The sequence below is a fragment of the Typopeltis vanoorti genome, chromosome 21 (assembly GCF_054136105.1).
Source record: "Typopeltis vanoorti isolate ZY-2024b chromosome 21, IOZ_Tvanoo_1.0, whole genome shotgun sequence".
Lineage (NCBI taxonomy): Eukaryota > Metazoa > Arthropoda > Arachnida > Uropygi > Thelyphonidae > Typopeltis > Typopeltis vanoorti.
The window spans coordinates 30,348,491-30,374,485 of record NC_143569.1 but is presented as its reverse complement, the minus strand read 5'-3'; the positions used below and the strand labels follow the sequence as shown (position 1 = coordinate 30,374,485).

At 38.5% G+C, this 25,995-nt stretch overlaps 1 protein-coding gene and 1 pseudogene across 1 annotated transcript in view; both read right to left on the bottom strand.

Moving 5' to 3' along the window:
- LOC150094695 (platelet-activating factor acetylhydrolase 2, cytoplasmic-like) overlaps positions 1 to 25,995 on the bottom strand; it is a 205,999-nt gene that overhangs the window by 33,833 nt on the left and 146,171 nt on the right. The gene's annotated exons all lie outside the window — the stretch shown is intronic.
- LOC150094696 (soma ferritin pseudogene) lies at positions 1,259 to 17,968 on the bottom strand (annotated as a pseudogene).

Here is a 25,995-nt window from a genome sequence, read left to right as displayed (position 1 = left end):
GTTATCAACTTTCCAGAACAAGACAGTATGGTCACTCTCCCCACTGATGCTATTACCAGATCCAGTACTCTCAAGCCCCTGGTCCCCTCTATAACATGTTATTTCACTTAATTATTGTTCCTTAGCAACTATATAAATTCCACTTCCATCTTGCTATGTCCCATTTCTTCCCTCCAATTTATGTCCCCATTGTTGAAATCTACCATAATAACTGTTTGACCTGCACTTGTGCTAATCTGCCACTACATGGCATCTACATATTCTTGTGGATCCTCTGGTTTACAGCAGCAACCAACAATATATTTTGTCCAATTGACCTCTATCTCATGCCAGACAGCCTCAAATGAACTGTCCTTCCCTACAACTAAAATGCTCTTTAATTTTGTTGGTTGTAGTTCAGCTATCATCAGCAATACCCCATCTCTTGTCCTATTCCCTCTATTTTCTCTGAAAATACAATAGCCTTTACATTATATCCATGTAACTATATAATTTTCTGCTAATGACCAATGCCTATAATTTTTGGCATTGGTCAGCTCAATTTGGCCCGTGTAATCACATTCAGCATTGTATAATCATTCCTCTACACACACTCATTTACCTCAGGGGTGGCCAAACACATGCTGGTTTGCACTCCTTTCCCCTTAATATCTCTAGCTTCCCTGGTTTTCTATTTCCAAGCTCTCACTAAACAACACTTTCTCCAAACATTAACTCCAGAACCATTCAAATATAGTCCACTAGGCATATATAAGTCCTTTTGTCCATCAGATTTACTCCATATATCTATAAACTGCACACCATTCCTCAATATTTTCATTGACTCATTAGCAATCATGGTCCTTCTTAATTCTGTCCTATCATACTGAGGAGCAGACACAATTTTTACTTCCTTACTCTTCATTTTTGCTTCTTTCAACAACTTTTTCATATCCCCCACTGCGTATTTCTCCTCTTTCAAATCATCTGTTCCTGTCAAAGCAATCAATCAACTCTTTCATTCCTCTCTTCTGCAAACTAATGGATTCACTGACATCTTTGATCTTCACACCCAGAAAACATGCTTCCATCACTTAATTTTTTATAATTTTTTATTACAATAAATTGGACAACAACAAGTGTTGGCAATTTAATTTTAACCAATTTTCTTTTCTATGATGAAATGCAAAACAAAATAAAATGCTGTTTTATATTATCTAAATGTACAATAAATACAAGATAACAATATAAGCCCTATCCCTATTAATTTTTTTTTCTTTTACATTTTTCTGTTATGAAGCAGTACCTCAACTTTGTATTTTTTTAAGGTGATGAAGTGTTCTCCAACTCCTATTAATCCTGAAGTCTCCTTGTCAAACATATATTTTCACCAAGGCTAGAATCTACATGCTTCAGATGTGTAATATAGTCAGACAGTTGCTTGATGGCTTCTTCTTGTTCTTTTAGGTATTCTCCTTCCAGGAAATCCATCATCTGAGCATCATCATTGGTGGCAGCAATAATATGCAGATCTAAAAGAGACTGATTCACACTTTTCTCTAGTTCTAATGCTGCTGGCATGGCATAAACACTAGCATCCCATTCTTCACATGATGGTTTCTGGACACTGTGTAAAACAAAGTGAACTCCACGTATATATTTATACTTCAGTTCTCTGCATGTTCAAGCCCCTCTACACTTGATTTTTTAAAGAATTTATAAAATCCCCAAAGAGCACTACCATCTCTCTCAAAATAATATGCCATGGACAAGTAAACATAACTAGCATACAACTCCATATTAATTTGCTTGTTAATGCTTGCTTCATAATCGGGATGATATTCATGTGATGTCGACTGGCTGCGATCATCACTAGGATCTACAGCTTCAGAATTGTGCTGCTGTTAAGAAGAAGAAGACATAGTCCGTTTTGTATCCATTTTGCTCAACTTGCATATTAATGATATTGGGAAGTTTAACTTCCCAATATCATTAATATTAATAAATTTAGTTTAATCCTTTATCCAAGTGTAAGCAAACAAAGTTTGTGCCTGAAAATATCTTCAGGACTAAGGTAAGGGAGTGCAACACCAAGCAACTCCGAGCAAAGGTGGACCAAGCTCTCATCACTCCATGTCTCAGTATCTCCCATAGTGCAACACCAGGCAACTCCGAGCAAAAGGTGGACCAAGCTCTCATCACTCCTTGTCTCAGTATCTCTCATAATGCAAAGCACATCTCCTTGCAGACATGTATAATGCTATGCATTAAGGGAAAGGCCACAACCCAGACCTGTTTCGACCTTTATTGAGTCTCGTCAGTGGGAGCCAGGCCCAGAAGTGGAGATACCAAGGCAGGAGCCAGGTGCAATCTTTGTTTGCTCACACTTGGATAAAGGATTAAACTAAATTTATTATAGTCTAGCCAAGTGAAAAATAAACTTTTAACATCTTTCTCTAAATCCAGAGTAATTTATTAATAATAAGGTGGCACACCTTTTGGCTACTCCTATAGGTAAAGATGACCTCGCCATCGCTTCTGCCTTGGTATCTCCACTTCTGGGCCTTGCTCCCACTGACAAGACCTCGATAAAGGTCGAACTGGTCTGGGTAGTGGCCCTTCCCTTAATGCATAGCAGTATTCATGTCTGCAAGGAGATGTGCTTTGCATTATGAGAGATACTGAGACAAGGAGTGATGAGAGCTTGGTCCACCTTTGCTTGGAGTTGCCTGGTGTTGTGCTACCTTACCTCAGTCCTGAAGATATTTTCAGGCACAAACTTTGTTTGCTTACACTTGGATAAGAGATTAAACTAAATTTATTATAGTCTAACCAAGTGAAAAATAAACTTCCAACATCTTTCTCTAAATCCAGAGTAATTTAATAATAAGATGGTACACCTGTTGGCAACTCTTATAGGTAAATATGACCTCTCCTATTGCTTCTGCCTTAGTATCTCCACGTTTGGGTCTACCTCCCATGCTGGATATGAGAGGCTCTGCTTGGGGTAGGTTTTTGCCTGTCTCTGAGTAGAGCCACTGCTGAGATTATGGCTCTGTCTGGTGGTGGGGTGAGCCTGCCACTGGGTAGAGTCAATGCTGAGAAGTTCTTCTTGGTGACGGGGTGAGCCTGTCACTGAGTGGAACAAAGCTGAGTTGGGCGATCTTTTGGGATTGTCTAATTTTTAGAGAGGTCTTTACTTAAATACACCTCAATAAAGGTTGAAACCGGTCCGGGTAGTGGCCCTTCCCTTAATGCATAGCAGTATACATGTTGGCAAGGAGATGTGCTTTGCATTATGGGAGATACTGAGACAAGGAGTGAGGAGAGATTGGTCCACCTTTGCTCAGAGTTGCCTGGTGTTGCGCTACCTTACCTCAGTCCTGAAGATATTTTCAGGCGCAAACTTTGTTTGCTTACACTTGAATAAAGGATTAAACTAAATTTATTATAGTCTAACCAAGTGAAAAATAAACTTCCATCATTAATATTAACTTACTTGAAATATACAATTCTTTGCAGATGGTTTTTCATCATTTAGGTTAAGATGTGCTTTACAAGGAGGGGGGGGCTGGAATAGATTGTGGGAGTGGACAGGTAAGTGAAACTATCAGTTCGATGTCTGAAATTTTGTAAGCAATGTGATGCAAAGTATACACTCGGTGGTGGAAACTTTGAAGGAGGTAGAGGAGATGAGAGACTCGGAGTGGTGATATACAACACCCAAAGTTCAGAGGCCACATTGCACAAGATGTGAAGTTATCACATCAGATTATGGCAATGATGCAGAGGACTTGGACATGCATAAATAAAGAGGTTATGGTTCCATTGTATAAGTCCTTGATCAGGCCTCATATCAATTATTGTGCTAACACTTAGTTACCTGGTTTTCATGGTGATGAGGATATGTTAATAAGGTCTAGAGAAAACCTCCAAAATTTCCCCATCAAGTGTATACTTTGCATCCTATTGTTGCTTAACAAATTTCAGGATCTTACACTATGCAACATTGAATTGATAGTTCCATACTGCTGCCCACTCACACAATCCATTGAAATTCTCCTATAAGGCCATAACATCTGCTTGATTTCTCATTACTCTCCCCAGTTTTGCATAATCTGCAAACAGTTGTATATCACCAGTTAAACCCATCCCAATATGATTAATATATAAATTATTATTATTATTATTTCGGGCAACTCCAAGGAGTTGACAGACTCAACGAAGGAGGCCCTAACATCATGTCAAGAACAACTATTCGACATTCACACAGTATCTATCATACCTCACCTTGAACTCATTCACAGTCATAGCACCCACAACAGACTCTGGCAGCCAATTCCACTCATTCACCACTCTCCAAGTAAAAAACCTAGCTCTAACACCCCTGTTAACCACATTCTTGCCCAGCTTCCATGTATGGCCCCTAGCCCTCCCACCACCAGTCCTATTCTCAAAAATATCTTCTGGATCAATCTTGTAGAAACCCTTCAGTAATTTGAATGTCTCAATCATATCACCCCCTTTTCCACCTATCAACCAATTTTTGCAACCCACAAATCTTCAACCTGTTCTCATAAGGTTCATTCCATACACCTGCTATTATCTTGGTCACTCGTCTCTGAATCCTCTCCACCTCCTCCCCATCAAGAAGAAACCCTAGTGCCCATATCTGGGCACAGTAGTCTTATCAAGGCTCGAGGAACAATAACTTGTTTGTCTCTGCTTGTTCAAGTATTTTTCAGCAACCAAGTGATTTGATGTGCTGATTTAGCCACTTTTGGGATGTGCCCCCCTAAACTTCAACTCCCTATCCACCAACACTCTCAAATTCCTGGCCTCATCAATCTCCTGGAGTACAGTTCCACCAATGTGATATACTGCTGTTAATCTTTTCACTCCAAAATGCATAACCTTACACTTTGCCACATTAAATTGACATCCATTTTTCTTAGCCCAGTTCTCCAAACTATCCAAATCATCTTGCAAAATTTTGACATCCTGTGCACTCACTATTGCTCTACCCAACTTTGCATCATCAGCAAACAAGTGAACACTTCCTCTGAGATCCTTTCCTATATCATTACTGAACAAATTGAAAAGTAGTGGTCCAAGAACAGAACCCAGTGGCACACAACTAGTCAGAAGCCGTCTTTTGGACTCTACTCCTGAATAAACCACTTTCTGATATCTCTCCATCAGCCACATTCTTATCCATCTCACTAACCCTATATCCATCCCTGAATTTGTGCACATGGAGGCCATGTGCACAAATAATCGTATCTGTCAATTAACTATTTAAAATATTCCCAGATATGCTAAAATACGATAAGTAAACAATACTATGTAAATATTATGCAAATTCACCAATTATTACTCAAAATAATACTTACCTTTACAGGAGCTATCCACAATCACAACGCACTATGTAGCCTTCTAGTGGCCACCAGATGAATGAATTACCGGAGGATAAAAATGATGAGACTGATGCAATGAATGAGATGTACCTATCAAATAAGTACCAAATTAAATAACAACTGTCCCAAAACACTTCTGCGGCACACCACTAGTGACTTTCCTCTTCTGGGATACTGCACACCATACACAACATTGCTGACACCTATTTGAGAGCCAGCTGCCTATCCAACTCGCTAATCTATCATTCAATCCCATCTACTTCGATTTAATAACCAACTTGTAGTGTGGCAATCTATCAAAAGCCTTTGCAAAATCTAAGTATACCACTGTATTATGCATCTCCTTTGTCCAACACATTAGTAATCTTGTTATAGTACATAACAAGTTGGTAAAACATGGCTTCTCTTTAACAAATCCATGCTGACAAGCAGAAAGAATGCCACTGTTGTCAATCCACTTTTGCATCCTATCTTTCGCCAACCTCTGTAATATTTAACTACAACTCCAGATTGGGCTATAATTGTAGCCTTAGCCTTATTACCATCTTTGTGAAGTGAAACAATTTTATCTACCTTCCTTCTACTCCTTTAGGATTGGAAGGAAGGTACGGAAAATTTGGTTTACTTAACTCCTCATACACCTCTTGCTCACTCACAATTAAGTCTTCTGTCATTACATTCTCTGCACTATGGCTTCTGATTTTACACTGAGAATTAAATGCCCTGATGAAATGCTCAATGAATACCTTGACTGTCCTCTGCAGCAGTTACCAACCTCCTACTTTCATCCATTAACATCTTACCATAATCAGTCTTCTTTCTATTTGCCATATATCAAAAAAACTCCTGAGGGTTTTTCTTGACCTAATTTCTGCTTGCACTGCACTCCTGCTGTCCTGCCAGTTGAGTCACTTTCCTGGCCTGCTCTTTATAGTCTTCATACAACTGATTACTACCATTATTTCTTGTGCTGCCTCCAAAGTGCCTTCTTCTTCTTCCAGATTTCATGCTCAATACCCTCATTCATGCATTTGATACCTATCTTATTCACTTTTCTGACCTTCGGAATACATTCACAGACTGATGCTGTTAAGTATTTCTTTGATAGTTTGCAAGCAGCATTTATTTTCCAACTGTTCAACTCTTCATTCCATGCTATAGCTCCAAGCTGTCTCCTAAGCTTGTCATAATCACCAGCCTTGTACTTCCACATATATCCTTTTCTCACAGAAGTCTTCATATGGCTAGCCACAACTCAAGGGATTGCTTCATGATCACTTTCACCAACTAGAGGGAAGTGTGAAACCCCACTCACAATTACATACTCTGATGAACAGGGGCGGCTTGTGCATACACCCTGCGGAACTGCAGCACCCCCAATTTTTCTTGATATATAAATATATTTATGAATTTATTTATGTTTGCTTGTAATATTTCATTTTATCATCAACAATCCTATAGAATTTTCTTATTTTGTATAAAAAATAATAAAAATCCATCTTGTAGCACTTAGGAAGGCGAAGGATGCTAGCAGCACTGTGTCCACAGTGTCATATTGCTATGCTCACAAGCATATGCACGTCATATTGAGATGAGAGCTATTAGCATAATGCGGCACTGTCTGTCGTGCAGTTCCACTGTTGTTTATATGCAGTTTGCACCAGTAGTAAAGTGTTCATAGTGCTTATTGTGTTGACTCCGTCTCTTTAAATATTTGGACATTACAATTAAAGACATAACATTTGTTATGGTTTTTATTTTAGAACATTATTGGAGTTATTGACAATTATGACCTCAGAATTTTTAAGTAATTTTGAATTATACTAAATGTATAATTTTATCGATAATAAACAATATTTTCTCATGAAACAAAACAAGAAGAATATATTTTTTCTCGTGGAAAGGCTTAGATGTTGGTTATGCATTTTTTACTAAATAATTTAAGGGAATTACAACGTCAACTAGGATATACATTAAAATAAATTTTAATATACTTCAATATTTCGGCAACGTCACGTTACCATTTTCAAGAAACTTAAGAACAAGACACGTGCATGCAGGCACAACAAACAGTAAGTGAAGAAGAGGCAGGAAGCTATTATTTCTCCTAAACTCCTGATGGTGCCCCCTAGTGGGCAATGTTGGTATTCTTGGGGGATTGGGCTGAAGGTCTTCTGATGTAGGTTCCCCAAATTTGAGGCAGTCTCATGCAGCCAAATTTGCTGAGGTTTGGATTGTTTCTTAGGGCTGAAGCTGATTCCATGAAAAGCCTTTCATATTTGTATTTACTACGGTGTATTATAGTGGCTTTCTTCCACCGTATTCTATGGCAGGTATCCAGCGCATGGTCAGCAAGACCAGAGTGGCTGTATTGGTGAAACCGGATGTAGTCCTTGTGTTCTGGAATTCTGATATTTGCTGTCCTGCCTGTTTGGCCAAAGTAGGACAGCTTACAGTCTGCAAGGGACCTGGTATACACCAGGTAGGTCTAGGGGGGGGGGGGGGTTGGTCTTTAGTAGAGCAGATAAGGGATGCCAATTTTTTATATGGTCTGTAACAAGAAGTTAAGTCATGTTTTTTTAGGATTTCTGTAATTTTTTGCAAGGTGCCTCGGATATAGGGTATGGTGATGGATTTAGAGTAATCCTTGTTGTGAGGGGGGTTGTGGGTTACTGGTTTCAATATTTTTTGGATTTTTTTTTTTGGGGGGGGGTAGCCATTGGCTGAGAAAGTGTTGAGAATGTGGTTTAGTTCTGTGGTTAGGACACTGTCATTTGAACAGATAAGTTTAGCCCTGTTGTGTAGTGTCTTAATGACTCCATATTGTTGTGAGGAGGGGTGGTGGGATTGTTGGTGAATGTATCTGCCTGTATGGGTGGGTTTTCTATAGACTGAGAAAACCAAGCTTCCATCAGGCTGGCAGGTTAATAGTGTGTCTAAGAAAGGAAGGCAGTTGTTTTTTTCTTCTTCTTCCAGGGTGAATTTGATTCTGGGGTGTTGGTTGTTTAAGTGTGTTAGGAAGGAGAGAAGTGCATCGGAGCCATGTGGCCAAATAGCGAACACATCATCAACATAGCGAAGCCAAATGGTTGGTTTTTGTGGGGCAGAGTTTAAGGCTTTCTCTTCAAAAGTCTCCATAAAAGTTGGCCAAGGGTGGAGAGAGTGGAGAACTCATGACTGTCCCTCCTCTATTTGTTTGTAGAATTTTCCTTGCCAAACAAAATAGCCTGAGTTCATTGTGAACTGAAATAGGGCTGTGATATCAGGAGGAAATTTAGCTTGGATTAGCTCTAAGGATTCTTTGAGTGGGACATTTGGGAATAAGGAGAAGATATAAAAACTGACCATTATGTCAGTGTGTTTGAGTGTAAGATTTTCTATGCTGGCTTTGAAGTGGGCTGAGTTTTTTATGTGTGAAGGTGTATTGCCAGTATAGTGTGAGAGAGCTTTGGTCAAATGTTTAGCTAGTTTGTATGTGGGGGAATCAATGCCATCCACTATGGGACATAATGGCACATTTTCCTTATGTATTTTTGGGAGTCCATAAATACGGGGGAGGAGGTATAGAGTTAAATGGTTTTTTTGTTAGTGATTTCCATAGGTCAAGAAGTGACTATCTTAAGGAGCCTGTGGAGTTTTATAATTTGTGAGTTGGTGGGATTGTACTCGATAGGGAGGTAAGTAGCCCGATCTAACAATAGAGCTTTCAGCTTACCTGTGTAATCCTTTTGGTTAAGCAATACTGTGGCGTTCCCTTAGCAGCTTTGGTGATTATTATTTTCTTGTTTTTCTTTAATTCTAGTAGAGATTTAATTTCCTTACTGGACATGTTGGCTTTTGGTGGTTTAGCTTTGGTCAGAACACAAGCCACATCCAGTCTAATATCGTTGCCGATGTGGTTTGGAAGGTGTCGTATCCCACGTTCAATTCGTATCATAATATCTTCAGTAGGTATTCTTCTGGGCACAATGGCAAAGTTGTGGCCACGTGCGAGGGCATCAAGTGCTTCAGGTTTCACACTAAATGATGAAAGGTTGACTGCCGTTTCAGTAGAAAGTTGTGGTTTCGAGATCAAGTTCTTTTTTAAATTTTCAAATTTTTTGATGTGTTGATCTCATACTTTATTAAATTCTTTCTCTGCTGCAGTGCACGAGATGTTGTATAAAATAGACCAAATTTCGTTGCTTAAGGTGCTTGAAAGGTCATCTTCGAGTGCCTTGATAGCAAAATTAGCATCATTCAGGAAACGGCGAGTCGTGGCGATTTGTTCCCTGAGCAAGGCTTGGCTGGCACGGTTATAAATATGAAGAGCCTTTTGCGAAGAGAAACGGTGCTTGAATTTGACACAGTTAGGAATTACCTGGTTATCCCGGTAGCGTTTTAGGAAGGCGAGACGATTCAGTTGTCTTGATAGCTTTAACTTCATTTTACCGTAATGGCGTGCTTTACGTGTGATATCATCTCCGTGGATTATCGTAATTCTCGTGGAAAGGCTTAGACGTTGGTTATGCATTTTTTACTAAATAATTTAAGGAAATTACAACGTCAACTAGGAAATACATTAAAATAAATTTTAATTATTTTAATATTTATTAATTTAAATATTGAAGTATATTAAAATTTATTTTAATGTATATCTTAGTTGACATTGTAATTTCCTTAAATTATTTAGTAAAGAATATATTTTATTTTTAAGTAATTTTGAACTATACCAAACAGTATAATTTTATCGATAATAAACATTATTTTTTCATGTTTAATTTTTTTTTAAAATTTTTACCATCATTTTGATATTTTATCCACACATGTATACACTGTACTTACAGTGTGTATGTATATTTCGAAAGTTGTAGCACCCCCCCCCTCCCCACAATTTCAAGCCACAAGCTGCCACTGCTGATGAAATGATCAGATCTAAAACACTCTTGATCCTCACATGTCCTCCTTTACATACTGTCTAAGATAGTTGTCTCTCAAGAACTTGAGAAATTCATTTTCCTTATTCCCAAAGGCTATCTCTCAATTCCAATCTATACTGACATATAAATGATATAGGAAATGGCTTAAAGGCAGATATTCAGTTGTTTGCTGATACTGCAAAGTTGAATAGCGCAACAAAAAATCAAGCTGATGTTGAGAGTTTGCAGGATGATTTAAATAAGCTGGTAAAAATCACCCATAATAATCATCCTTCTCTTGTTCTCTAATTCAATTTACTTGTACATTTCTTAATCTCCTCCCTCTACATTCCCTGGCTTATAGAAACATCCACCTAAGTATCTCTTCCTGTCAACCTCCACCTCACACCACACTGGCTCAAAACCATTCTCACCATTTCCCTCTTTCATGTTTACCTTTTATTATTATTATTATTCTTATTATTATTATCTCAGGCAACTCCAAGTAGTCGACAGACTCATCGAGGGAGGCCCGAACATCATGTCAAGAACAACTATTCGACATTCACACAGTATCTATCATACCTCGCCTTGAACTCATTCACGGTCATAGCACCCACAACAGACTCTGGCAGCTTATTCCACTCATTCATCACTCCCCAAGTAAAAAACCTAGTTCTAACACCCCTGCTAACTACATTCTTGCCAAGCTTCCATGTATGGCCCCTAGTCCTCCCACCACCAGTCCGATTCTCAAAAATATCTTCTGGATCAATCTTGTAGAAACCCTTCAGTAATTGAATGTCTCAATCATATCACTCCTTTTCCACCTATCAACCAATTTTTGCAACCCACAAATCTTCAACCTGTTCTCATAAGGTTCATTCCACAGACCTGTTATCATCTTGGTCACTCATCTCTGGATCCTCTCCACCTCCTCCTCATCAAGAAGAAACCCTTACGCCCATATCTGGGCACAGTAGTCTAGATGGGGTCGTATCAAGGCTCGATACAGAGGAACAATAACTTGTTTGTCTCTGCTTGTTAAAGTATTTTTCAGCTACCAAGTGATTTGATGAGCTGATTTGACCACTTTTGCAATGTGCCCCCTAAACTTCAACTCCCTATCCACCAACACTCCCAAATTCCTGGCCTCATCAATCTCCTGGAGTACAGTTCCACCAATGTGGTATACTGCTGCTAACTTTTCATGCCAAAATGCATAACCTTACATTTTGTCACATTAAATTGACATTCATTCTCCTTAGCCCAGTCCTCCAAACTATCCAAATCATCCTGCAAAATTTTGACATCATGTGCATTCACTATTGCTCTACCCAACTTTGCATCATCAGTAAACAAATGAACAGTTCCTTTCAGATCCTTTCTTATATCGTTAAAGAACAAATTAAATAGTAGTGGTCCAAGAACAGAACCCTGTGGCACACCACTAGTCACAGGCCATCTTTTGGACAATACTCCTGAATAAACTACTCTCTGATATCTCTCCATCAACCACCCTCCTATCAATCTCACCAACCCTATATCCATCCCCATCTGCTCCAGTTTACCGATTAGAGTTCCATGTGGTATCCTGTCAAAGGCCTTGGCAAGGTCCAGTAGAATCACTGTAAACTCATTACCCTTATCCAGTCCAGCCGTCACTGTGTTATTAAATGTGAGCAAGTTACTGAGGCATGATCTACCCTTCACAAAACCATGTTGTCCCCCATGCAGTATCCCATTTTCATCTATCCAGTCCTGTATTCTTCTCTTGACTAATGTCTCCAAGACCTTGACAATGATTCCTGACATGCTAATCAGTCGGTAATTTACAACAGCACTCTTGGAACCGCCTTTATGCAGTGGAACTATTTTCCTCTCTTTCCATCCCTTTGGGACTAACACAGACCCGAGATTCAAATTAAACAAAATGGTCAAGGGTACTAACAATTCTTTAGCAGTTTCATGTACGACATGAGCTGATATACCATCCAATCCCACAGATGTATTGACATTGAGGTTTTGCAACAGACTACTCACCTCCCCTACATTCACCATAATTCCCGTATAATCTATTGGTTCATTCATTTCTGCAATGTCACCACCTGGAAGATATATTCTTGCAAAGTGCTCGCTCAGTAATTCAACGATATCAACTGATTCGGTTACCTCCCTACCAACGGCATTCTTTAAAATCATTCTGACATATACATTTTGTCTTTTACTTGCAACAGATCTAAAAAAACTGTTTAGGATTCTCTTTAGCCTGAATGGCCAATGTTCTTTCATAATCCTTTTTTGCATTTCTTACCACACTCGTAACCCTTCTGCCCTATGCTTTATACCATTCATGTGCCTGCAGGTCACCTTTCTTCTTAAATTCTCTCCATAGTTGTTTCTTTTTTTGCAGCTCAAGCTTAATGGTGTTATTCATCAATTTAACCCCTATTTGATTTATTATTCGGACTCTAGGTATACAGTCAGCCATTGCTTCATGCAAACACTTCTTAACCACCTCCCATGCACTATGAACTTCTAGCCCTTGCAGTTGTACATGCCATGGCACTGAACCAATCAATCTCCTAAGCTTGTCATACTTACCAGCCTGATAATTCCACATCTACCCCATCTTAATTGTAAAATCCACACCTTTAGCCACCTCCCAAGTCAAGACCCTATGATTACTCTCACCAATTGGTCGCAACGTAGTCATATTCGTTACAGCCAAATTCTCAGATGCAATTAACAGGTCAAGCACTCTCTCACTCCTAGTATTTTCCATTATATGCTGTCGCAGATAGTTATCCCTTAATAACCGCATAAAATCCAATTCCTTCCTCCCATGTGTCCTCTCCTCCTTCCAATCAATGTTATCATAGTTGAAATCTCCCATAATAATTACCCTCCTTCCACTGATTTCTTATATTTGCTTATGCATACTATCTCCGCCATCTATTCCATCACCTGGTCTATAGCCGCACACAACTGTATATTTAGTTCTGCTAATTTCAATCTCACACCAAATAGCCTCAAATGTGCTGTTTTCTCTATCCTGCAGTTCCACTTCTATTCTTCTTGGCTGTAGCTCATCAGCTATCATCAATAACACTCCTCCCCTCATTTTATTCTCCCTGTCACTCCTGAACACTCCATACTCCTCACATTCAATCCCACCAGCTGTGTCATCTTCTGTCAGCCATGTTTCACTAATGCCAATAACTTGTGGTCCGGAAGTGCCACCCAAGGCCAAAAATTCTTCCTTCTTGTTCCTAATACTTCTGGCATTTGTATACATGAATTACAGAAGCCAATTTGTCCCATCCCTATTTTGATGCCTTATACTAACTATCCCATTCTGATTCGCGGTCTTTCCTACTCGCTTGGGCATATTACACACATTCACATACTCAACTGTCTCCCTAAAATCTGCTATCTACCCACCACCCTTAATAATTCTAGTTTCCCTGATTCTGCGCATGTGGATGTGCAGAATCAGGGATTTGGTGTACGGAGACTTGAAAAAAGTCTCCGTACACCCAAATCCATTCAAATGTAAACCATCCATTTTATATAAATCTTTTCGCCCATTGAACTCACTCCACACATTCACAAATTCCACACCACTCATCCTGCATAATTCATGCATAAAGCCATTTACAATTATGGCCCTCCTTCAATACTCTTTACTGTCATACCGTGGCAACAGACTCACCAACCTAACTCTCTCACTCTTCTCTTTTGCTACCTCAAGCAATTCCTTGGCATCCTCACTCATAGCCTTTTTGTTTCCTTTTAAATCATTTATACCTGCCACCACTATCAATTCTTTCACCCGCTGCTTTTGCATTCTAATTGACTCGCTTACATTTTTAACGTTCACACCGGGTTGGTACAATTTTGTTAAACTCTCAACTAACACACCTCTTACTAAGGAATCTCCATGCAAAACAATGCTCTTTCATTTTGTTTACACTCACTATCATACCCTTATTTTTTCTATCATACTTTTGCCAATTATTAGTCGGTATGCTTGGTAAACATTTTTGCCAATGCTCCAGCTGCTGATTTGCCCTATGTATCACTCCGTGTAATAAAGCAATCTCACTCATTGTGTCAGTGTCATCATTTTTATTCTCCGATGATTCATTCAATCGTTCTGTATGTTTACCTTCATTCTCACTTTCAATGCCACTCTCACAGCTATCAGGTACTATCTCGCAAATATCACCATTCATACCTTGAATATCACTGTTATCTAGATTCTCACTTTCATCAACGATATCATTGACATGACCTGAAGCACTCTTTAAATCCTCACATTCTTTATACTTTTTGCACACATTCACTCCACTATCGTTGTTTAACCAGACTCCAACCGCTCTCCTCAATGCATACATTTCGCAAACGGTACACTGAATCAAATCCTTTAAGTTAAGGAATTGTCAACGCCTCTTACTTGGTTATTTAACTTAATTTTGAACTCTGGTATGGTCCCTAGGGAGTGGAAGGAAGCAAAACCTTTTGTGGACATAATTCCCCTACTATGATCAGCAGCACTTGTCCCTTGTCCTTTCTATCCTCATGAAAAAAGTGTACTCTTCCATTTCTATTTCCATCAGGACATCATCTTCATTCAACCATGCTTCACTTATTCCATCAATTTTTGGATGAACGAACCCAATCAGTGAAACAATTCCATCACCCTTATTTCTGATACTCCTGGCATTTGTAAATAAACACAGCAGTTCACTTTCAGGTCTATAATTGATCTTATCCCACTTGTTGGATGTAATTCAATTTAATTCAATTCAATTTGCTTCCACTATGTGGCAAGTAAAAGGAAGAATGACTTCAGAAGGATAACTTTAGTGGGTGCTGATGGTACTGAGGTGACAAATTCGGATGTAATAGTAGAGTTACGGAGTGATCACTTTTCAAAAGTCTAACACCCAAGTGAGGCTATCTCTGTACCTGTAGCAATAACTAATGTGAGAATTGAAATTAAGAAATCAGAGGTACTTAGAATATTGCAAAATTTAAATGCAAACACTGCTGTAGGTTTAAATGGAATATCATCTCGGGTGTTGTGTGAATGTGCAAAGGAATTGTCAATGCCTCTTACTTGGTTATTTAACTTAAGTTCGGACTCTGGTATGGTCCCTAGGGAGTGGAAGGAAGGCAAAGTAGTCCCTTTGCATAAAGGTGGCTCTAAAACTGAAGTTAATTACAGACCAATCACCATCTCGGGAGTGGTGGCAAAAGTGTTGGAAAAGTTGGTTAAAGACAAAATTCAAGAATGGGTCGATCAGGATATGATACTCTATAGGGGCCAACATGGTTTTGTTAAAGGTCGATCCTGCCTTAGCAATTTATAAATCCCTTTATAAAGCATTGGGTACTTCTGAATTTTGCTAAGGCTTTTGACAGGATACCCCCATGGGATACTGTTGCACAAATTGGAGCAGATGGGGATGGATACTAAACTGGTGATATAGATAAGAGAATGGCTCAGGGAAAGATACCAGAAGGTGGTGTATGGAGGAGCAGAGTCCAGGATGAGGCAGGTGACCAGCGGTGTGCCTCAGGGCTCTGTGCTTGGGCCATTGTTGTTTAATTTGTACATAAATGATATAGGAAATTGCTTAAAGGGAGATATTCAGTTGTTTGCTGATGATGCAAAGTTGAGTAGCGCAATAAAAAATCAAGCTGATGTCAGTTCAATTGTGCAAAAGTGTAAAGTTATGCATTTTGGGATTAAAAGATTACCAGCTGTGTACTACATTGATGGAATGGTACTCGAAGAGATTGATGAGGCTAGGGTCTTAGGGGTATTGGTGGATAGGGAGAAAGTTCAGGGAAGACATTGCTAAGGTGTCCAAGATTGCACATAGGATTACTTGGTTATTGAGAAATACACTAACATCCAGAGATAAAGAGGTTATTATTCCATTTAAGTGGATATTGAATTCAACATTATTTCTTAGTCAAATAAGAAACTCAAAGATAGAAAATCTATCTAAGAGTTTCATGCCGAATATAGACAACTATAAAAGTTCGGTGAGTCTAAGCATAAGCCAATAGGTGGTACATGCTGGGGCAACTCATAGTAAAGGTGGAGTAAGCTCCGATCACTGTCATTAGTATTTTCCCATAATGTAAAACACAACTCCTAGGAGATGTATGCTGTTATACATTACGGGAGAAGGTCACTACCCAGACCGGTTTCGATCTTTTTTGAGGTCTCGTCAGTGAGTAGGTAGACCTAGATGTAAATACTGAGGTTGCAGTAATACAAAGCTTATTTCTTTACTGTACCACCTGTTGGCTTATGCTTAGACTCGCCGAACTTTTCTAGTTTTCTATATTTGGCATGAAACTCTTAGATAGATTTTCTATCTTTGAGTTTCTTATTCGGCTAAGAAATAATGTTGGATTCAATATCCACTTAATTTGAATAAATTTACTTCGCCGAAGTGAAGCCTATTGGCTCTTTATCTCAGTAGGCTATTATTCCCCTTTATAAAGTGTTGATACTTCCACATTTGGATTACTGTGTTCATGTCTGGTCACCTGGATTCCTTGGAGATGAGGAGGTTGTGGAGAGGGTTCAGAGGAGAGTGAACTAAGTTGGTGAGTGATGTAAAAAATGCTCCCTACATTGATAGATTGAGAGCTTGTGGACTGCAGAGGTTGGTTGATAGGTAGAGAAGAGGGGATATGATAGAAACATTTAAGTTACTAAAAGGTTTTAATAAGATTGATGCAGGGGAAATGTTTCAGCTGTGTGATAGTGATGGAAGAACAAGAGGTCATCCTTGGAAATTAAGGAAAAGTGTGGTTAACAAGGGTGTGAGAATGAGGTTTTTCACCTCGAGGGTGGTGAATGAGTGAAATGCATTGTCTGACTCAGTTGTGAGTTCTTTGTCTGTAAATGAATTCAAGAAGAGATATGATAGATATTGCTTTGATAGTTTGGGTCTCCCCACGATGAGTCTATTGACTCCATGGAGATACTCATAATAATAATAATAATAATAATAATAATAATAATAATAATAATAATAATAATAATAATAATAATTTCCCCACCACATCTGCAAATGCCCAGTCACCTTTATCACCACTTACCGCATATATCCCCTTAGTCTCAACTCCCCCACTCACATCCTGATCCATTCCATTTCATTCCTATACTGATCATCCCAATACATACATTCATTACTACTTCTAACATCTACTCTCCTTATTCACCTAGCTCCTCTCATTTCTCTGTTCCTCATGCATTCCCGTTCTCTTTCTCTCTTCATCAATCACACCACTACTATTTCCATTGCCACACAATTCTGTCTCTTCCTTTGCCTCACAATTCTGTCTCTTCCATTCCACCCTCCTTATCTTTCACTTCATCTCTTATTTCTGAACTCTTGCATGCATCACACACACTGCACTTCCATCTAGCAACACTTTCTCCAGTACACTCACTCCAAAGATGTTCAAACACAATCTATCACATCTGTATAATTCCATTCTTCTCTCAAATACATGCCACACATGCACTCTCTTCTCCTCATGCTGCTCTGCCAGCATACCATTCTAGCTCTCTGTCTTAACTCATCATTGTCATACCTCAGCAACAAACACAACTTTCCTCACTATACCGTTATCTTTCATTTCCTCAATAAACATCTGATATCCACCCTTACATTCTCTTATGTCCAACTAAATTGTTTGATCCCACAACTACCACTAACTCTCTTGCTCATTCCCTCCTCATATCCAAAGCATTACTTATCCTGCTCATCCTTCATCCTGGATAACAGACCTTTAACAATGGAATCTCCATATGCTTCTATTCTCCAATCATTTGTCACCTCTTTTTCTCTTTTTTCTTAAATGCTATTATTTTGCAATCTTTTGTTTGTTCCACCAGATGTCTAATATCACTCTGCATCTTCCATATTTCATTTTGAACAACTCTTTCTTCAAATCTTGCATCCCAGCAATTTCACTTTCTGTCACTCCTATAGTGTCTCACTACCTCTTATTCTGCTGCAACTTTCTTCCGTTTCCTCATTCCTTTTGCTCCATATCACTTACTTTCATTTCTTCATTCTTACATTGGTCATATAAGTTCAGGGATTGTTACCATGTTAATGCAGAAATTTTCATAGAATTTGAGGGAGGTCTCCCTGGAACTGTATAAAGGAGGGTATGAACAGGGAACGAGGAAAAGGTTATGTGATTGGAGAGTGGAATGTTTTTGCCTAGGTGTGTGTGTGTGTGTGTGTGGTGAATACAAACACACTGAATGAGTTTAAGGCATGGTTTGATGAGTTTTGTGTGCGATTGTGTATATACCTTCCATTGAGGTCTGGCATTAATTATAATAATAATAACAATAAGAAGAAGAAGATTGGTTGGTTGCAGAGCAAGTAAGCTATTCACTCAGCCAATCAGACTAGCAAATTACATGGCAATTTAAGAATGAATTAATGAAAAATAAATGGTGCTTCTTTTTTGCAGTAATTTTTCCAAAATACAAAAACAAATAACAAATGTTTATCTGATGGCAAGGATTATTATTATTACATAACACCTCCAGGGAGCCCAAAGATGCATCGAGAGAGAGAGCACCTGCTCTACCTCTCCGTCTCCACCACTCCACTAACTGCAACTACATTCAACATCTACACTAGCGCCATCTACCACCGCCCACCACCACTATTTCCACAGACAATCACTAACATCCATGCCCACGGCGGGATTTGAACCTGCAGTCTTTTGGCTGGAGAGCGGATACGCTAACTACTCGGCCAACCAGGATGGCAAAGATTTGAAGACCTGACCTATCGTATTGGAACTGTCCATGGGATAAGTTCTGGATAATCCTGACAATTAAAATTAAGTTTTCTTTATTTTGAATGATGATTCTCATGGTGCACATTTACTGACTGGTTTATTTAAATAGTGAACAAATAATGATACCACAATAATGAGACTTGTAAAAATGTAATCACTAACAGTCTTGTGAAAATTCTTTTGATGGTCCTAAGATGAGGTCCATGACTGACTATATAGGAAACTCTGCTATAGTTTTAATATCAATCCTTTCCTTTAGTTTTACACAGTGATCAGCATTCATTTTACACAAATTATGGATTCTACAACTGTGTTCCATGTAAGATTTATACAAGCAACATTGAGAAGAGGCTAGGAAAAATTATGGAAGGGAAACTTTGAGAAGAAAAACCATGTTATAAACAATTATTTTAATTTTCAACGTTTAGACCTTCATATTATTATTATTATTGTTTGATACCTCCAGGGAGTCCAAAGACTCACTGAGGGAGAGTGTGCCAACAGCATCGAACGAAAGAACCCTGTTCCAACAACTAACTCCACTTAAACTTGCTTAACTTTTTGGTGAGCCATTAGTAGCAGAGGCTCTACCAAAGGTCATCATCTAGAGTATACACATACATATACAGAGACAAGCTACATTACATTTCCCACAGAATGCTGAAGAGACAATGAACTGATCAATGGTTATTTTACTGGCCTGACCTCTACTCAAAATAAAATAAAATTACAATAAAAAAATAAAATAAAATAACTACATCAAAGCTATATTCCATTTAAGACAATATCAGAGAATCATTCTTTCATCTAGATAGTTTTGTTACAGTAAAAATGATGTCTTAATTTAACAAATTGTTATATTAGATCTTAAATCTAATATATCTATCCCAATGGCTTTAACAGGCCTTTAAGGCCCACAACCTTCCAAGCATGCTTGGATTTTGTAACCGAAATACGAGGATAGAATGGTCACTCCTATGCCGCAAGGTATTCTTGGCTGTATTTCTGTGTGTTCACGGGGCCGGTTTGCCTGCTTGCGGGATGAAAAACACCAGATAAACTGGCGGAAAAAACCCTACTGCCCGCGCCCAAGACCGGCTAACTTGGCTATGGCTGAGGAAGATCCTTCAGCTCCTCACGTCTTTGACGGGAATCGAACCTAGGATACTCCTTCCCCAGGCATATGGTTGTGAAGTGCAAAGCCACTAGGCTAACCGCGCGGACTTAAATCCATAAGATCCTGGATTACTTATGGTCCTATTTATAATCAACTCTTAGGGAGAAAGGTTAAGTGGGTAAAACATGTGGCTTCCATATTCTTGAGATTTTTAGACCATCAATATTCTTAAGATTAGGGTGGTTGATAAGAATCTCAACAGGCCTCCATAAATTTACATTCATACTGTGTTTTGGTGTGAAGTAAACAAATGCTTTACCAGTCAATTCTATGTAAAATGTTTAGGGCATGATCAGAAAGACCAGCTTGACCATAGTTATTATATTTAATGTGTCATTTATGTTCCTTTTTTTTCTGATAGGAATTGTGTGTCCTCTTTCCCCTACACAGCGCGAATTACAGGTGCAATGAATACAGTATACTCACTTAAAAACAAAAATAAACTAGACTACAATAAAACTGTAACCATTCCATACATTAAAGGGAATATACAAAATAAACAGAATACTACAGAAATACAACCTTAAAGCCACCTTTAAACCTCCTACAAAATTAAAGAACTTACTCAACTCATCCAGATCCACTCCTTCCACTGTCACACCGTGGAGTATACTGTATTCATTGCACCTGTAATTTGCCCTATATAGGTAAAACAGGACACACAATTCCTATCAGAAAAAAAGGAACATAAACGACACATTAAATATAATAACTATGGTTAAGCTGCTTTTTCTGATCATGCCCTAAACATTTTACATAGAATTGAATGGAAAAGCAAAAATGTTTACATCACACCAAAACATACTATGAACGTAAATTTAAGGAGGCGTGTGAGATTCTTATCAACCACCATAATCTTAAGAATATTGATGGTCTAAAAATCCCAAGAATATGGAAGGCACATATTCTACCCACTTAACCTTTCTCCCTAAGAGTTAATTATAAACAGGACCATAGGTAATCCAGGATCTTAAATCTAATATAACAATCTTATATAATCATATAAGTTTGGCAAGTGCAAGAAGAAGAATGATTGTTATGGGAGATTTTAACTACAGCAGTATAAATTGGAGAGAGGAAGATGCAGGTAGCAATAGGGGAATGGAATTTCTAGAATTTTTGAGGGACAAATGTCTTAGGCAACATGTAACAGAGGGCACAAGAGGTTCAAGAGTTTTGGAATTGGTTATAGCATCAGAAGAGTTGATAATAACTGAGATGACATCTCTCCCACCAGTTGGAGAGAGTGACCATATGGTTTTGACTTGGAAAATGAATAGACATGCAGGAGTATCAAAGAGATGGGAACTTATGTGGAATTATAAAGCAAATTGTGAAAGAATATTTGTTAGCAGCAATGGTAAGTTGTATACCACGAATGAAGAAGAGGACACAATTTGGAGTAAAGTGGATGATAAACAATATTAAACAGGAATTCCATGTGAAAAAGAGGCTATGGAAGAGATATAAGGAGACAGATGAAGAGAAGATGCATGAAGAATATAAGACACAGGCCAGAAGAGTGACTAGTATGGTAAAGAGATGAAATTGGAATATGAGAGGAGAATGGCCCTAAGATCCAAAGAAAATCCTAGGGAATTTTTTAGATATGTGGCCAGTAGGAGGAGAAATGACTGTGGAAGAATGATATTGTGGGATAAAAATGGGAATAGAGTGACTGATGCAGAGAACATAGTGGAATTGTTCAATGAACACTTTATTTGAGTATTTCATCCTGGAGGAGTCAGTTCTAATGCTAGAGGGATAGGGCAGGTTCGAGGTTTAGAGGTACAGGAGGAGAGTGTGTTTCAGATACTGAGTAATCTGAATGACAGTAAAGCTTTGGGACTGGATGGTATTTCACCACAAGTTTTGAGAGAATGTGCTAGGGAACTGACAGTGCCTTTAACCTGGCATTTCAATGAAAGTCTGGCAGCAGGAAAGGTGCCCAGGGAATGGAAGGAAGGTAAGATAGTGCCATTGAATAAGGGTGGTAACAGACTGGAAGTTTCTAATTATAGGCCAGTTTGTGTGTCATCAGTAGTTATTAAGATCTTGGAGAAAGTATTGAGGGACGGTATACAACATTGGACAGATCAGGGTAATGTTATCTGTGAGAGTCAACATGGATTTGTGAAAGGGTGCTCTTGTTCTAGCAATATGCTAGCCTTTTATAATAAAGTTACAAGAACATTAGATGAGGGAAAGGCATATACTGCAATTTTCTTAGACTTAGCGAAGGCATTTGACAGGGTGCCACATGATAAGCTGATATTTAAGTTGCAGCACATGGGTCTGGATGTCAGATTGGTCAACTGGATTCAGGATTGGCTGTCTGATAGGTATCAGAGTTGTGTATGGTGGAGCAGTTTCAAGGAGGCAGAGGGTTACAAGTGGGGTCCCACAGGGCTCAGTACTAGGACCTATATTGTTTAACCTTTATATCAGTGACATTGCCAGTGGATTGCAAGGGGTTATTTAGTTGTTTGCGGATGATGCAAAGCTGGGATGGATTATTAGTAATAGTGCAGATGTGGTAGCCCTGCAAGAGGATTTGAATAAGCTAGATAGATGGGCAAATGAATGGGGATGTCGGTTTAATGCAGCAAAATGTAAGGGCTTGAAGTTTGGGAAACATCGATGGGACACTGCATACTCTATGGGAGGAGTTATACTGGAGGAAGTAGGGGAGACAAGAGATCTGGGGTTGATGATTGATAGAAACCCGAAATTTAGGGGACATATTGCAAAGGTGGTGAAGGTAACACAGAGGAGTGCTGCAATTATGAGAAGGACACTGACCTGCAGAGATAAAAGGGTTATCATTCTGTTGTATAAGTCTCTGATCAGACCACACTTAGACTATTGTTCTCAGATTTGGTCACCAAGATTTGAAGGGGATAAATTAATTGTGGAAAGAGCACAAAGGCAGATGACAAAGATGGTTTCAGGACTGTACAATTTTGGTTATGAGGATCGGCTGAGGGAATGTGGACTGCAGAGTTTGGTGGATGGAAGAAGGAGAGGTGATATGATTGAGACTTTTAAACTGTTGAGAGGTGGTTACAGGGTTGACACTCGGGAGTTCTTTCGCTTGGTTGAACAGTGGGAAGGAGTGATGAGAAGAGGCCATCCCTGGAAGTTACGAAAGGAAACTGTGAGCAAGAGGGTGAGGAGTGGTTTCTTTGCATGGAGGGTGGTTGAACCGTGGAATGCATTGCCTGATGGAGTGGTGAGAGCGAGAATGGTCAATGAGTTTAAGGCGTGGTATGATAGACTTTGTGTTTCTTAGGGGGGGGACCTCCCCTCGATGAGTCTTGACAGACTTTATGTTCTTAGGAAGGACCTCCCACGATGCGTCTTTTGACTCCATGGAGGTCTGAATAATAATAATAATAATTGTCGTGTTAAATTAGGACATCATTTTTACTGTAAAAACTATCTAGATGAAAGAATGTTTCTCTGATATTGTCTTAAATAGAATATAGCTTTGATGTAGTTATTTTATTTTATTTCATTTATTTATTGTAATTTTATTTTATTTGCGGTAAAAGTCAGGCCAGTAAAATAACCATTGATCAGTTCATTGTCTCTTCAGCATACTGTGTGAAATGTAATGTAGCTTGTCTCTGTATATATATATATGTGTATACTCCAGATGATGACCTTAATATGAAAGTCGAAATGTTGGGAAATTTAAATAATTGTTTATAACATGGTTGGTGAGTCTATAATTTGTGTAAAATGAATTTTAATATCAATCATAAATTAGTCAAAAAAATCAGAAAATCAATCATAAAAGAATAATTATGATTATGACTACATGGTGGTCCGATAATAATAATAATAATAAAAGCTTTGATTTCTGTTTTAGCATATCTGTCTTTTCTCAGAGCGGACGTCCATTTTCAAACCATTTTTGGAACTTTTCCAGCAGCAGTCATTAACAATCCCACAACTGCTACAACTTCTATTAAAGTTATTGTTTGTCAGTTGCCAACAATGAGACTTGAAATAACATCTTATGTGTATATCACACATTCGCATGGCTTAAGGTAGAGGGCGCTATGTCATCAGTACAAAAATAGTCAGTAGAATCACTGGAGAAAAGATAAGTGTTAATGAATATAATAAGATGATGTTTGATATTTTCATGTTTTTGTGTCTAATGAATAACAGCTGCAACAAAAAAATATTATTTAATTATTAGTTTTGTACAACATTTTGAGAGTAGCAAGCTTTGTAGCTTTTATTATGATTGTTCATTGCTGGGAGTGTAATATGAATGCATGGGTGAAAGTGGAAAATGTGTTTATTGAGAGATTGAACAACAGAAGTGAGAGAGTGAGGGTCTGCAGAAAGTGTGTTTTTTTAATGGACTGCAGTGATGTGAATGATAGTTGAGAACAAAAAGTAAAGAATACCAGATGTAAAGTGAAAGGCAGAGATGGCTATAACAGTGAGAATGAAAACCAGAAGAGTGAACAAGAGAATATGAGTGTGGAGAATGTGATTCTGAATATGAAATTACTAAAAAGTAAAATGCAAAAATGGAAGTGAGCCTGACTAACTGAGAAATAGAGGGAATGAGCAAGACTAAAGAATGAAATGATTAAGATGAGAAAATAGATTAGACCTATGGTACATATGAACAAAAAAGGTGCAAAAGAATAAAATGAAAGATGGTAGAGAAAGAGAATTGGCAAATGATTCAAGATTCTATTATAAAAGTTATGGATGAGAGGGTGCACAAGGTCTGTATTTCAGGAGGGAGGATAAACAGAGTGATTGAGACTCTGGATATGACAGGTAAGCGTGTGAAGGAGTTGTGGATGGAACAAATGATTTGGTTGGGCATTTGGAGAGTGTGAGTATGGATATCAGGAGATTATTGAAAAGAGTGAAAGATAACAGAGTAGTAGGAAGAGTAGTTTGTGTGTTGCTCAGGAATAACAATGATGAATTGAGGTGGAGGGCAAAGATCATGAATGGAATTTGAGTGAAAATGTGTGAAGAGAAAGAGTACAGTTTGTGAATATGTGGAATGAGTTTGAGGGACAAATGGAGCTATATAAGGGCAATGGACTGCAGCTGAATGGTTAGATATCCAGATAGGAATAGAAATCGAAGGATATGATGTTTTTTATGTAAATAGGAAAGGCAAGAAGAGAGGGAGTGGTGCTCAGAATTGATTACACAAGGTTGAGAGATGCAAGGGGAAAACACTGGTAGTGGTTTGAAGCAGTATGGTGTGAGGTGGAGGTTGTCAGGATGAGATATTTAGTTCGATGTTGCTATAGGCCAGAGAATGTGGAAAGTGGAGACAAAGAAATGGATAGACAAATTGGTAAGCAAGAGAAGATGTGTCCAAATCATAGTCTTATGAAGAGGGATAATAATTTCCTTATCTTTACTTGTTAGCATGGTTTTCAACATCCAAATAATTCATTTAGCTATTTTACCAACTTTTGCAATATGCCCTCTGAACTTTAACTCTTTGTCCACCTTGGGTATGCAGTCTGATACTGCTACTCTCAAACTATCTCAAACCAGCACTTTCCATGCACTACTGACATTCTTTCCTTGTAGCTTCTCAAGCCATTGCACTGTTGTTAGATGACTCCTGAGTCTCTCATAATCACCAACCTTATAGCTGAACATA